The 12,678-nt window shown below is 38.5% G+C and overlaps 1 protein-coding gene across 2 annotated transcripts in view; it reads left to right on the top strand.

Moving 5' to 3' along the window:
• PATJ (PATJ crumbs cell polarity complex component) overlaps nucleotides 1-12,678 on the top strand; it is a 346,204-nt gene that overhangs the window by 188,619 nt on the left and 144,907 nt on the right. The gene's annotated exons all lie outside the window — the stretch shown is intronic.

Here is a 12,678-nt window from a genome sequence, read left to right as displayed (position 1 = left end):
CCCCCAGGGAGTTAACTTTTAGCCAAGAAAGTTTTGAACTGTTCAAAAGATACCAGCATCCAATTATTCAGTGTCCAAATTGCAGAACTCTAAGATACCTCTCAGATTTTTCACTCCCCTCGTTTAGTTGTCAGTTGAAGTAGAAATTTCATCAGGATGATGCTCCCTTATTCTCGATAAGTCTTTATTTAAAAAAAAAAAAAACAGAAAACTTCAAAACCAAAATCTTTATATAAGAAGATTGCCACCTTTTTTACATTGTTTTAGAGCATAACTGTTTTTACGACAGTTTCACAAGTACTGCTTATCTGATCATTTAAAACTCCTGTCAGATGCTAAAGGCAGGCAAGATTATTTTCATTCGACTCATGACCAAACAGAGGCTGGACTAAGGTAAATGATTTGCCCAAGATTTCATGGCTAGAAAGCAGAGTCCAGGTACTTCACCAAGTTCTGTTGCTTCTTTCCACCGCACCAAGTAGCCTCCCATTTGACTTGGAAACATGTGAATATGCCATCAGCCTGTTGCAGAAGTAAAGGTGATCTTTCTGGTAACTGGTTCCTTTGCTTAAGCCCTGTTTAAAATATGGAAGGGCCACCTGGGTGGCTCAGTCGGTTAAGTGTCTGCCTTCGGCTCAGGTCATGATCCCAGGGTCCTGGGATTGAGCCCTGCGTGGGGCACCCTGCTCAGTGGGGAGTCTGCTTCTCCCTCCGCCACTCCCCCTGCTTGTGCTTGTGCTGTCTCTCTCTCTCTCTCTCTGTCAAATAAATTTCAAAAAATTTTAAAGAAAACCTGGACAGAGACTCATTAAATAAATAAATAAATAAAATATCAAGGAATCTCACGTGCTATGGGATGAAATGTTAAACCAGTTTTGCTATTGTTTAAAATCATTTGAACATTTAAATCATGACAAATTGTGGAATTAGTGTTGATCTGTCTTCTAAAATGATTTAAAAAGTTTCATGGGGGTGGGGGGCACCTGGGTGGCTCAGTTGTTAAGCGTCTGCCTTCGGCTCAGGTCACGATCCCAGGGCCCTGGGATTGAGCCCCACATCGGGCTCCCTGCTCAGCTGGAAGCCTGCTTCTCCCTCTGCCACTCCCCCTGCTTGTGTTCCCTCTCTCGCTGTCTCTTTCTCTCTGTCAAATAAATAAATAAAATCTTTGAAAAAAAAGTTTCATGAGATATTTCCTTATTATTTAAAAATTAAATGTACCATGCAACCTTATGCCTGTTACTTAAATTCTCATAACCCGTTCCCTCATTTTTAAAATAAAAATGATAATTTTAATAAGCACTGCAATGTAATTAAAGCTGGTTTATGTGGTGCATTCAGGAGCTCTCCAACTGCAAGACATATGGAAGGAAAATTTTGGCTGGTTAGGGAATAAAGCTTTTGTGCGCTAGGCATTAAGCTAAACATTTTAGTATGTTCTTTAGTTCTGCCTTCTCAGATTCCTAGGATAGGAAAGGTTATCTTATTTTGAAGATGGGAATTTGAAGCTAAGTAACTTGGAGGAGGTCAAACAAATACAATATGGCATCAGTGGACTTTGAACGGTGGCACTTTCTGACTTCGATATGTACCTTTTGGTGAAGATCGTTTTGATTCTGAACCGCCTGTATTTTTGTTCTGACTGAATCTGGCTTAACATACCTAAAAGATAATGTTCCTAATGAAGATGAAACATGTTAATTACTCAGAAAAGATGTTCTTCTCAGTTTAATCTTGGAGTCTTTTCTTATAACTTAATTCTTAGGGAAAATATAACTCTGTATTAATTAGAAATTTTGGTTCACTTAACCTGTTTATTGACCAATTCAGATAATGAAGAATTTGTAAATTTTGGTTTCCATAATTTATTCATATATTTATGCTGCACCTGCTCTGGGCCGTGAACCCTGCCTACACAAAACAGAGGTAGTTTCTTCCTTCATGATAGTGGGGAAACATAACCAATAAACCACTAATGATGACTACACAAAATACTGTCAAATCTCAGCTAGAATTCTGCTTCTTCCCTGAACCTTGCTCCGATGGTTATTGGAACTAATATGTATATACAGGGCCCTGGGCAAACAAAACCAGATGGTTTCCTAAGCCAGGTATGCAGAGGGAAGTTTGCTTCCAAAGAATCAGTCACTTAACGGGACCTGGTAAACTTGGAAAATACCGTGTTATATTCCTTTTTCTATATTCTTCTACAGTTCTCTTTTAATTATTGCACACTGCCACTTTTTTCCCTTCCGGAAAATATAATTAAACACCTTAATGCTGTCAGTGCGCTGCTGATTTCCTGATCTATTGCCAGTGTGGAGCTTTGCTGAGCATCACTGCATGACTGGGTAATGACCAGGGAGCAAAATCGGCGCAACTCCAACACATTTCTCCTACACAATCACCATCATGAGCTTGCGACTTGGTGCTTTTACAGTGATTAAAGAACCATATCCTATGTTCTCCTGATATTTAAAATGTACGACAAATGATTGTAAAGAGTGTTTTTAAAATTGCATTTGGCTTTTCTCAGTGCTGTTTTCAAAATCAAAATTTTTTTCCTGGTTTCTCTCAAGACTTAGGAAAAATCTAGAGTCATTGATAATCAAATCGTTTTTTATACCTTGTTTTCAGTCATCTTGAAGGTCCACAATGGCATTTGGAGCTTGGAGGGGGATCTCTCTTAAGTTTTTTTTTTTTTTTTTTTAAGATTTTTATTTATTTGACAGAGAGAGACACAGCGAGAGAGGGAACACAAGCAGGGGGAGTGGGAGAGGGCGAAGCAGGCTTCCTGCTGAGCAGAGAGCTCCATGCGGGGCTCCATCCCAGGACCCTGAGACCATGACCTGAGCCGAAGGCAGACGCTTAACAACTGAGCCACCCAGGCGCCCCTCTCTTAAGTTTTTAATATTTTTTTAATGTGAATTAGAGATCTTTATTAAAAAAAAAAAAAAAAGTGATTCCTTGTCTGCATCCCAGAATTTAGATTTTGTAGATAAGACATGGAGCCAAGACAGGTGATTTTTCTACAGAACTACCTTAGGTGATCTGTGGACCACATTTTGGGAAACACTGGTTTGGGTGTGATGGTGCTCTTATAGAAAGCCTCTGTGGACATAATCCATCAAGACTGATTGTGTGAGCCTTTATGTTTGAGCATAGGTGCAAATGTGATCATCCTCTCTAATTAGGGTAGGTAAACTTTGCCTCTGTACTAATTTCATTTCTTATTTTAAGCCTAAAGGTGGTCAAGGAGCTTGTATTTGTAGATAAACTATTTTCCAGTTGTGTGTCCCCCACTGAATGTTTGCCTTACCCCACATCCCTCGTTATCAGAGGGATTTGGCAGAGTGTTTAGTTTTCTCATGGCATGAAATAAAGAAGGAGGAGCACCTGGGTGGCTCAGTCGTTAAGCGTCTGCCTTCGGCTCAGGTCAGGGTCCTGGCATCGAGCCCCACATCAGGTTCCCTGCTCAGCGGGAAGCCTGCTTCTCCTTCTCCCACTCCCCCTGCTTGTGTTCCTGTTTTCGCTCGCTCTCTGTCAAATAAATAAAATCTTTAAAAAACTTTTTTTTTAAAAAAATAAAGAAGGAATTGGGACACCTGGGTGGCTCAGTTGGTTAAGCAACTGCCTTCGGCTCAGGTCATGATCCTGGAGTCCCGGGATCGAGTCCCACATCGGGCTCCCTGCTTGGCAGGGAGTCTGCTTCTCCCTCTGACCCTCCCCCCTCTCATGCTCTCTCTCTGTCGTTCTCTCTCTCAAATAAATAAATAAAAAATATTAAAAAAAAATAAAGAAGGAATTGGGGTGAGATTTATGAAAATGAGATGTAGAAGTAGCCCACCTCTAACTTCAGTTTAGACTGGGCCTAATTGCCCCAATGTCTGGGATTTAGAATAGTGAAACTAATCAGTGAGGACTTGTGGATTCTGTTCCTGATTTTGCCATTAGTTTGTGATTAATCTCAGTGATCCTTGGTATCCTTGTTCGTGGATGCTCTGGACTGGTTTCCTTCCCTCTCCAAATGTCAACACTGTCATGACTTCTAAAACCATAGATTAGGTTTGTATGTTTTTGAACTCGAAAGAAACGGAATCAGTGTGTATACACTTTGCTGTGTTGGTTTCTTTCACTCAACAGTATGCTTCTAATATCCAAACATGTTGCAGGTAGTAGTAGTTATTTGTTTTCATTGCTGAATAAAGTTCCATTTTTTGAATATGCCACAGTTTATCCATTTTACTGTAAATGGACATATTGAAGATTATATTTCACAATACCATACCAAATATATAAAGGGATCAGCGTAGTTCTAACAGTGAAAATTCAGTTAATATAGTGTCTGGTGTTTAAAATTTGCTCATTGCATATGGATTTGATTGGATTTTGATTCATCTAATGGGAAAATTTTAGATTTTCACTATTGAAGCTTTTTTTTTTTTTCTTTCTGTATTATCTCCTTAGGAAATAGTCTTAATGATTCTTGTTCTAATTTCTGTTTAAAGATTTTATTGGCGGTGCCTGGGTGGCTCAGTCGGTTGAGTGTCTGCCTTCAGCTCAGGTCATGATCCCAGGGTCCTGGGATCGAGCCCCGCATCGGGCTCCCTGCTCAGTGGGGAGCCTGCTTCTCCCTCTGCCTGCCACTCCCCCTACTTGTGCTCTCTCTCTCTCTCTCTCTCTCACTCTTGCTCTATCTCAAGTGAATCAATAAAATCTTTAAAAATAAATAAAGATTTTATTGATTTATTTGAGAGAGAGAGAGCCAGAGTGGGGAGGGGCAGAAGGGGAGTGAGAAGCAGACTCCCTGCTGAGCAGGGAGCCCAATGCAGGACTCGATCCCAGGACCCTGAGATCATGACCTGAGCCGAAGGCAGACACTTAACCGACTGAGCCACCCAGGCGCCCCTGATTCTTGTTGTAACTGACTGCCTGAATTTCTTCACTTTAGATTTATGGCTGATTTTTTTTTTCATTCTTCTATTTAATGTGGATTGAATTTTTGTGAATGAAAGGAATGAAATGATTTGACTTACCTGTTTTTCTTCTGAATTCTGTGAGTAATACTTTTTGTTTAATTCTGGCCCTGGCATTCACCTAAGATCATGGACTCCAGAGCTGGACTCCCTGGTTTTGAATCCTGGCTTTACCATTCACTAGTTGTGCAACTGTGCATTACCTATCCGATCTATGCCTTAGTTTCCTCATCTATAAAGTTGGAAGTAATACCCATCTCATGGAGTTTTCATAAAGATTAAGTGAGTTAATAATGAAGTACTTAGAACAATATCTATTATTATTATACTTAAGTGTAGTTCTCATGTTTGTGTGTTTCAATTATTAATTTCTATTTATAGATCCATATAATATCACATTTACATACTGGCCAAAGCATCTACAACATGTAAGAGGGAAGTTTGTTTATTTGTTGTTATGTAAGATACAGTTTCTTTACGTTGACTTATTTTCATTATTTGCTCTATTTGGTCTGGACTTTCACTTGAGATTTAATTCTCTATGAGTTGGTGAGTACATGCAGATTTGAGAAGTAAAAACATGAAAAAAATCATAACTAATCATAAAAAACAGCATATGAACTTCAGTAGTAAGGAACAAAAGTTGGTAACTGCATAAGAAAATTAGATTAAGAGATGTTTATTATAACCTGATTATTTAGAAGTGAGATCCTTGTATTTAATGTAAAGAAAATATATTTACATATTTTCTCTGTATTAATCTTTGATATTTAAAAACAGACCAGATAACTAAATGTTTCTGAAATTGTATCAGGTCATTATTCCGGTGTGTTGAACATTTTCTGTTAAAATACTGGGCAGTGACTTGAATTAAGTTTCTTTCCTGGGAGAAAGGCTCTGTTACTTAGCAACACCTGGCATCCTGTGATGATAGGAAAACACCCTGAGATCACACTAGAGAAATCTTACTGGCTTTCTTGGACTAGGAAAAGGCATTGTTGCTTTGATACAGAATTATGAGCAACTTGAGATTCCTTTCTTCAGATAACACTGTCATGGGGCTAGAAAATCCATGTTTAAAACAAGCGTGACTGTTCAGCTGAGTAGAAAAGACTGTTCTCTCTCTCTCTAGTTATTCTAGGCTGATGTTCATTCAGAGAAGTTAAAGCCTGGTGCCAAAGAAGTGGGTTCCTGATATCCTAATCTGATTTGTATTTAGAAATGGAAGGGCATCTAGGTTATTTGGGATAGGAATGACTGCCACTTGACCAATACATTGTGAAAGTCAATGAAAATCAGTATAAGGGTGGCTATTTATCACAAATATTTCCAGAAAAATACCAGTACTGGGGTTAGTAAGATCCTGGATCATTGTAAACACTTGTAATATTTTGTTGCTGAAGGCTGGTACTTAACATAATTCATGTGGGTGTGTATGTGTGCACCTGTACAGGAAACAAAGTGTGGGTTCTGTTTTCTTAATTTCAGGGGAGAACCCCAATGGCTTCAAATAAAATAATACTCTTTACCCCACCTCTTTAACTGTATTTTTTGTGAAACTGAAAAAGAGATTTAAGAAAACCATTCTCTTTACACATTTTCTTCCCACTTATCCCCTTCCTCAACTGGGGATGTGCCCCTTGCTCAGCCACTGGTTACCCTTGAAACGAGTCCCAGTCGCCCCCAAAGCAAATACCAGGCGGTGTGGGGTTCCCCTGCGGCAGAGCCCCTCCCCCCCGTGCCCCACCCCCACCCCCATTGACACTGCAGAGCATTCGGTGCCGACTCAGCCCGAGGAGCCTGACTACAAATTGCTCAGATTCTGAATTAACAAGCTGGCATGAGGTGTCTTGGTTTTTCAAAGATGAGGGTTCAGTTCTGCCTCCCCCCCCCCCCCGCCCCCGCAAAGACTAACTTTGTTTTCCTCCTCCCTTTTGAAAATCTAGCTCACCTTTTATTACAGCTTCAGAGTAGAAACAAGTAGTCATGGAAATGGCAGAAAACATCTGCGATAGGAGAGGGAGGGAGGCCGTTTGGGAGGGTGGGAGCTAGAAGGAGAAAGGCTGAGGCTGAGATCCTAAAGTAACCTATTATATAGTCAAAACATTTCTTATTTAATCCTGAGGCATGATCGTGGAGCCAGAGATACTCTCCGTATTTGATTAGTTTTGTGAAGGATGTATTTAAAGGCTGCCTTAAATTTTGGTATCTGAACTTTTTTATGGTTGACTGTCACAATAACTATAGAAAAAATGTTTGTATTGCATGGGAGATCAATCTGTTATTTACAGATCTAGCTGCCCCTGAGAATCGTCTAAGGACCTTGTTACAAAGAGAACCTTACCCCATGACTGAACTTCAATCCGTGTCATTGGGTCCGAATCTCAGCTGGCAGAGCCCAGTCATGATTCTGTTTCATAGGCTCTCAGGGTGATTTTTAGGTAGGCAGCCTTGCAATTCTAAGGAGACTAGCCCTGGGAACCATTGTCTGAGCTCTTTTAGGGGGATCCTCTTATTATTTAAAATTCTTCCAGTCTAAGAGATAGTTGTGGTGTGAAGAAGAAAGCACAGCACTTGGACTCCGCAGATGTGGCCCAAACACTGACCAGTCCACTAACGTGCAAATGGAGGTGTTCCCAAAGGGAGAGGGACATGGCAAACTACGAGATGTTTCTTTCATGTAAGGAGATATTATGAGGATTCTAAAGATAGTTTCTTTAACTGAGGGGAAAATCTGAATTAATTCTTACTCTTTAAAAATGTTATTGGCTGGGGCACCTGGGTGGTTCCGTTGGTTGGGCGTCTGCCTTCGGCTCAGGTCATGATCTGGGGGTCCTGGGATCGAGCCCTGGGTTGGGCTCCCTGCTCAGCGGGGAGTCTGCTTCTCCCTCTGCCTCTGCCTCTCCCCCTGCTCATGCTCTCTCGTGTGCTCGCTTTCTCTCTAATAAATAAATAAGATCTTTTTAAACAATTAAAATGTTATTGGAGAAATTGAACATGATTTGGTAGAGAAAGAATTTATATGTTAGAAGACTTTAGTTTCTAGCTATCAATTAGCTTCATAACCTTATACAAGATCTTCATTTCTTCAGTCTTTTTTATTTATAAAATGGAATCTGAGGGTGATGGTGGGGGTTTGCTATAAGAGAATATAACTTTATATAGTTTCTTAGTTTGCTTTCCCTGAATTAAAAAGCCTCTGATTCTGGGATATGCCATTCCTATGGTTTTTGCCATTACTTGCTTGCATTAATTGCTGATTGCAATTCTCTGTTATTCCCAAATAAACCCATTTTTGCTGGTAATCTTAGTTTGTATAACTGGTATTACATAAGTGGTATTGACCCGTTGTTTTCCTCCCTGTTTGAAAATCTCTGTCACTACCTCCAATTAATTGCTTCTGCCTGCTGATGGGACACTGTGATGTCCACCCACCACATTTCATCTAACCTCTCGCCCAGTGACGGATACCCATATTACCTCCACACTCCCCTGCTGTCTCCAGTAACATCCCCTTAAGACCTGTGTAAGAATTTGTTAGGATATTTCCAAGAGCAGAATTGCTGGTTTGTAGAATATGTGTATGCTTAAGTAGTGTCAGCCTGCTCTCCAGAAGGATGCACAAGGATTCCTATGGCATCTTCCTCATATCTCCACTAAGGCTTAATGATACAGCTTTCAGATATTTTCCAGTCTAATAGTGAAAACTGGTATCTCACTGTAATTTGCATTTCCATAATTACTAATGAACTTGAGCATTTCTTCATATGTCTGTGAGACTTGAGTTTTGTGTCTTTTGACCAGATTTCTATTGAGGTTGCTAACCTTTTTCTACTTCTCTATATATTAATTCCCTGTTTGTTTTAAATATGCAGTTATTTTTTCCTGTTGTATTTTCTCTTTGTCAGTTTAAGTCCAGAAAGTACCTTCTATTCTAGTTTGCCAACAGTTTGGGGTTTAAAAAAAAAAAAAAATCATAAATAGATATTGTACCTTCTCAAATGCTTTTCTCTATTAACATAATTTTCCAGCTTTTCTGCTTTAATTTATCAATGTGATAATTTCCTTGAAAAAATTCCTGATATTTAACTATCCTTGCATTCCTGGAATGTGCCCCTGTCCATAATATATTCTTAGGTTGAATCATATAAAATTGCTGTTTCTTATGTCAGAAATGGTGTAATACTGGCTATATCATAGAGATCAAATTAATATTTTCAATATGCTCTCAATTAAATTATTTAAAAAATAATTTTACATCTATGACCCTAAGTTAAATAAGACTGTAATTTTCTTTTCTTGATTTGTCTCTATTTTTGGAAGGAGAATCAGGATTATACCAGCTTCAAAATATGAAGTGGATACCCCCCCACCCCCCGTGTTCTGGAACAGCTTACATGGATAAAATTCATTAACACTTGAAATCTGATAGAATTCAAATATAAAAATATCTAGAACTGTGGGGGGTTTGTTACTTCTTTTAAAGGGACTATCCTTGACTATCATTTCAGTTTTTTGTTGTTGTTTTGTTTTTTAAGATTTTATTTATTTATTTGACAGAGAGAGACACGGCGAGAGAGGGAACACAAGCAGGGGGAGTAGAAGAGGGAGAAGCAGGCTTCCTGCAGAGCAGGGAGCCTGAGGCGGGGCTCAATCCCAGGACCCTGGGATCATGACCTGAGCCGAAGGCAGACGCTTAACGACTGAGCCACCCAGGCGCCCCCATTTCAGTTTCTTTAATAATTACTAGTCTATTGCAGTTTTACATTTATTCTTACACTAAATATGGCATTTTAAATTTTGAGAAATTTATCTGTCCTCTAGATTTTAAGGTGTGCCAGCATTTCATATCAATACACTATTTACAATCTTATAGGTCTGTGGTTATTTCCCCTTTTCTAGTTCACGAATTTATTTCTCTCATCTGTTTTTTTCCCTGATCAGTTTTTGCAGTGTCTGTCTTGTTAATGTTTTCAAATAACTAGGTTTTAACTTCATTGATCCTTATTGTAGTGTTTTTGTTCTGTGGATTATTTGGTTTTGATTGATGGTGATGGTTCTATTTTCATTAATACTTGCCCTTATTTTACTATTTTCTCTTTTTTCTTTGCATTTGCTAGGTAGCTCTTTTTCTAACCTCCTGGGTATAATGCTTATTATTGTTTAACTTTTTTCTTGTTTTCTGAAAAAATTATTCCAAATTGTAAATAGCCTTCTAAGTTCTGCTTTAGCTGAATCCCTCAAGTTTGACATCTAAGTATCATTTTTATTCAGTTGTTAGTACTGTATTTCTTAATTTCCCTTATTATTTCCCTTTTAAACCTTGGGCTTTTCACTAACATTAATGTATTTCTAGACACCGTGGGATTTTAAAGTTATTTTTTGTCGTTAATTCATAGTTTTTCATAGTTTCATTGCACTGTGTCCAAAGACAGAGCCTGTATGATACTGATTCTGTAAGAGTAGTTGAAGATTCTTTTATGGCTCAACACACGGTCTGTTTCTGTAATTGTTCTGTGCATGCCTCCGCAGATGTGTGTATTTTCTGTCTGATACAGAGTTCTCTTATATCTATTACTTTGAACTTATGGTGGTGGTAAAGTCTTCAGTATCTTTTTTAAACAATCTCTGTTTTATTATTTTCTGAGGGAGGTGTGTTAAAATTTTTGTTCTAGCTTGTTTTCTTAGCCATAGTGGCATTCCTTAACTTTCTTACCCTGTAACTCCAACAAAGTGGATGAAAGCGTTCAGTGGTCTGGTTGAATCTGGGAAAAGAGGTCTTACACTGAATGTCCTCTCTGGGGGACCCCAGAGCACTTCTGCAGAATCCCCAGTTGGCATTTCTGTAAACCTTGTACTGATTTCTTATCACCCACCCACCAACCCAAAGAATTTTCAATTGGCAGCCAAGTGGGTGCTCACATTCTTCTCACTCTACCACCGTATATGCTTCTCCACTTGCTAATCCACCTACAGGATTCTTCTCATAAGTAAGTTCTATACCTTGTTTGAAACCCTTTGCAAATTCTGCTGCTTCTATGAAATCTCTTCTAGAAGTAACAGTTCTTAAAACTGTAAAAGCAGTTACGGCTCATACAATTAATTTAGTATTTATTCAGTGACCAGCCCCTGTAGTGATTGGAACTTGTATTTAAGTAATTATAGTTGTCTAATATTTATTGTATTTGTTTGTTTCCCTTATGTTGCTATGTAAGCATCTTGTAATGTGTGTCTTATAAGTCTTTATTTGTTAAAATACCCACATAGTGTCTTGTTCTTGGTAGTTGACCAAAAAAACCACTTTGAGCTTATTTACTTCAGTGTTAATATGACTTTATTTTTTTCCTATATAGAAGGCAGTTTTGTTACATTGCAAGACCTGTATCTTACTGTACTTTGCTAAATGTGTTCTTTATTATTAATAATAAGCTTTACCCATGAAAGTAAGATTCTTTTCAAAATCATTGTAAAGCAAACAGATTTATTCTTTCTAAAATAAGCAGCCATTTATATGGTTAATTCTTTTAAAGTATTTTTATGATTTTAAAATTTATCTACTCTCCTAAGGCAGTGTTTGTTAGGTCTGGTAAAGTGATGCGATGGCTAGGTGGTTTTCCTCCCCATCCCCCTTAACACTAATTATTTGAGTTCAGCTTTGAATTTGCAGGGTTCCCTATAAGGATAGTGGACCTAAGTCAAGGATTAGCCTGAGTGTAGAGTTCCAGGATAGTCAAAATCTACCAACTGGTTATTCAACTGATAAGATGATTGCATCATACCATAGTGGAAGGTGTCAGACTTTGAGCCCCAGAAACACACCTGGCCTAAGCTAGTGCTTTGTGGGGGACAAGACATGATTAAAGTAGTATCATTCCCTGCACTGATCTCCCAGTGTGATTTTGTGCACATAATCAACACAAGTGAAGCACAACCAGCCAAATCCTAAAATAGGTAATTTAGACCAAAGAGTAGAGGTAGCAAGCAGAGACAAAAGATTGAATAAAAGATTTATAGAATACCTGTAAGCCATGAGCTAGCTATTAAGTCCTTTAACGTGTACTTTGACTTCATTTTCTCAACATCCCTGAAGTGGGTATTACCATGCCCATTTTACACAGGAAGAAATGGAATTCCAAAGAATAAAATAATGTATTAATTATTGGACATTGAGTAAATGGTTGATTTGTGTATTGAATTCAGATCTGACAGCTAAACCAGTATCCTTAATTCCCCTTGTTTTACTCACTTAACGTAAAATATTCTTCTATACCATTTGTATAGTTTAAAGAAATATAATTATTTAGAATTGTTGATTTTTTTTTTTTTTTCCTACTGGAATGCAAGTCCATGAGAATAGGGACCATGTCTGTTTTGTTCAGCATGACATCTCCAGGACCAAACACTCTCTTGGCACACGGCTGATGCTCAGTATATATTCTTTGTTTCCCACCCACCCCCCTCTGTTTTTGGAGGGGGTAGGGAAGCCAGGGTTTCTACCACTTTGTGTTGACTGTCTTAGGTAAGAAAATAATGCACAGAAAGTCTGGGCCAATGTGAACCTGAACCATCAGAGAAGGTTTTATTGGTAAACTAAACTTTTTAAACGGAGATGGAATAATTAACTGTAACCTACCTATACATAAGGCTATGAATGACTTCAACTACTTCATTCTCAAAAAAAGGACCATCATGGTAAGAATGGGGA

Source organism: Phoca vitulina, unplaced genomic scaffold (genome assembly GCF_004348235.1).
Source record: "Phoca vitulina isolate PV1807 unplaced genomic scaffold, GSC_HSeal_1.0 scaffold2, whole genome shotgun sequence".
In the NCBI taxonomy this organism is placed as follows: Eukaryota; Metazoa; Chordata; class Mammalia; order Carnivora; family Phocidae; genus Phoca; species Phoca vitulina.
The sequence above is the reverse complement of the archived record's forward strand: the minus strand, read 5'-3'. Positions and strand labels throughout refer to the sequence as shown.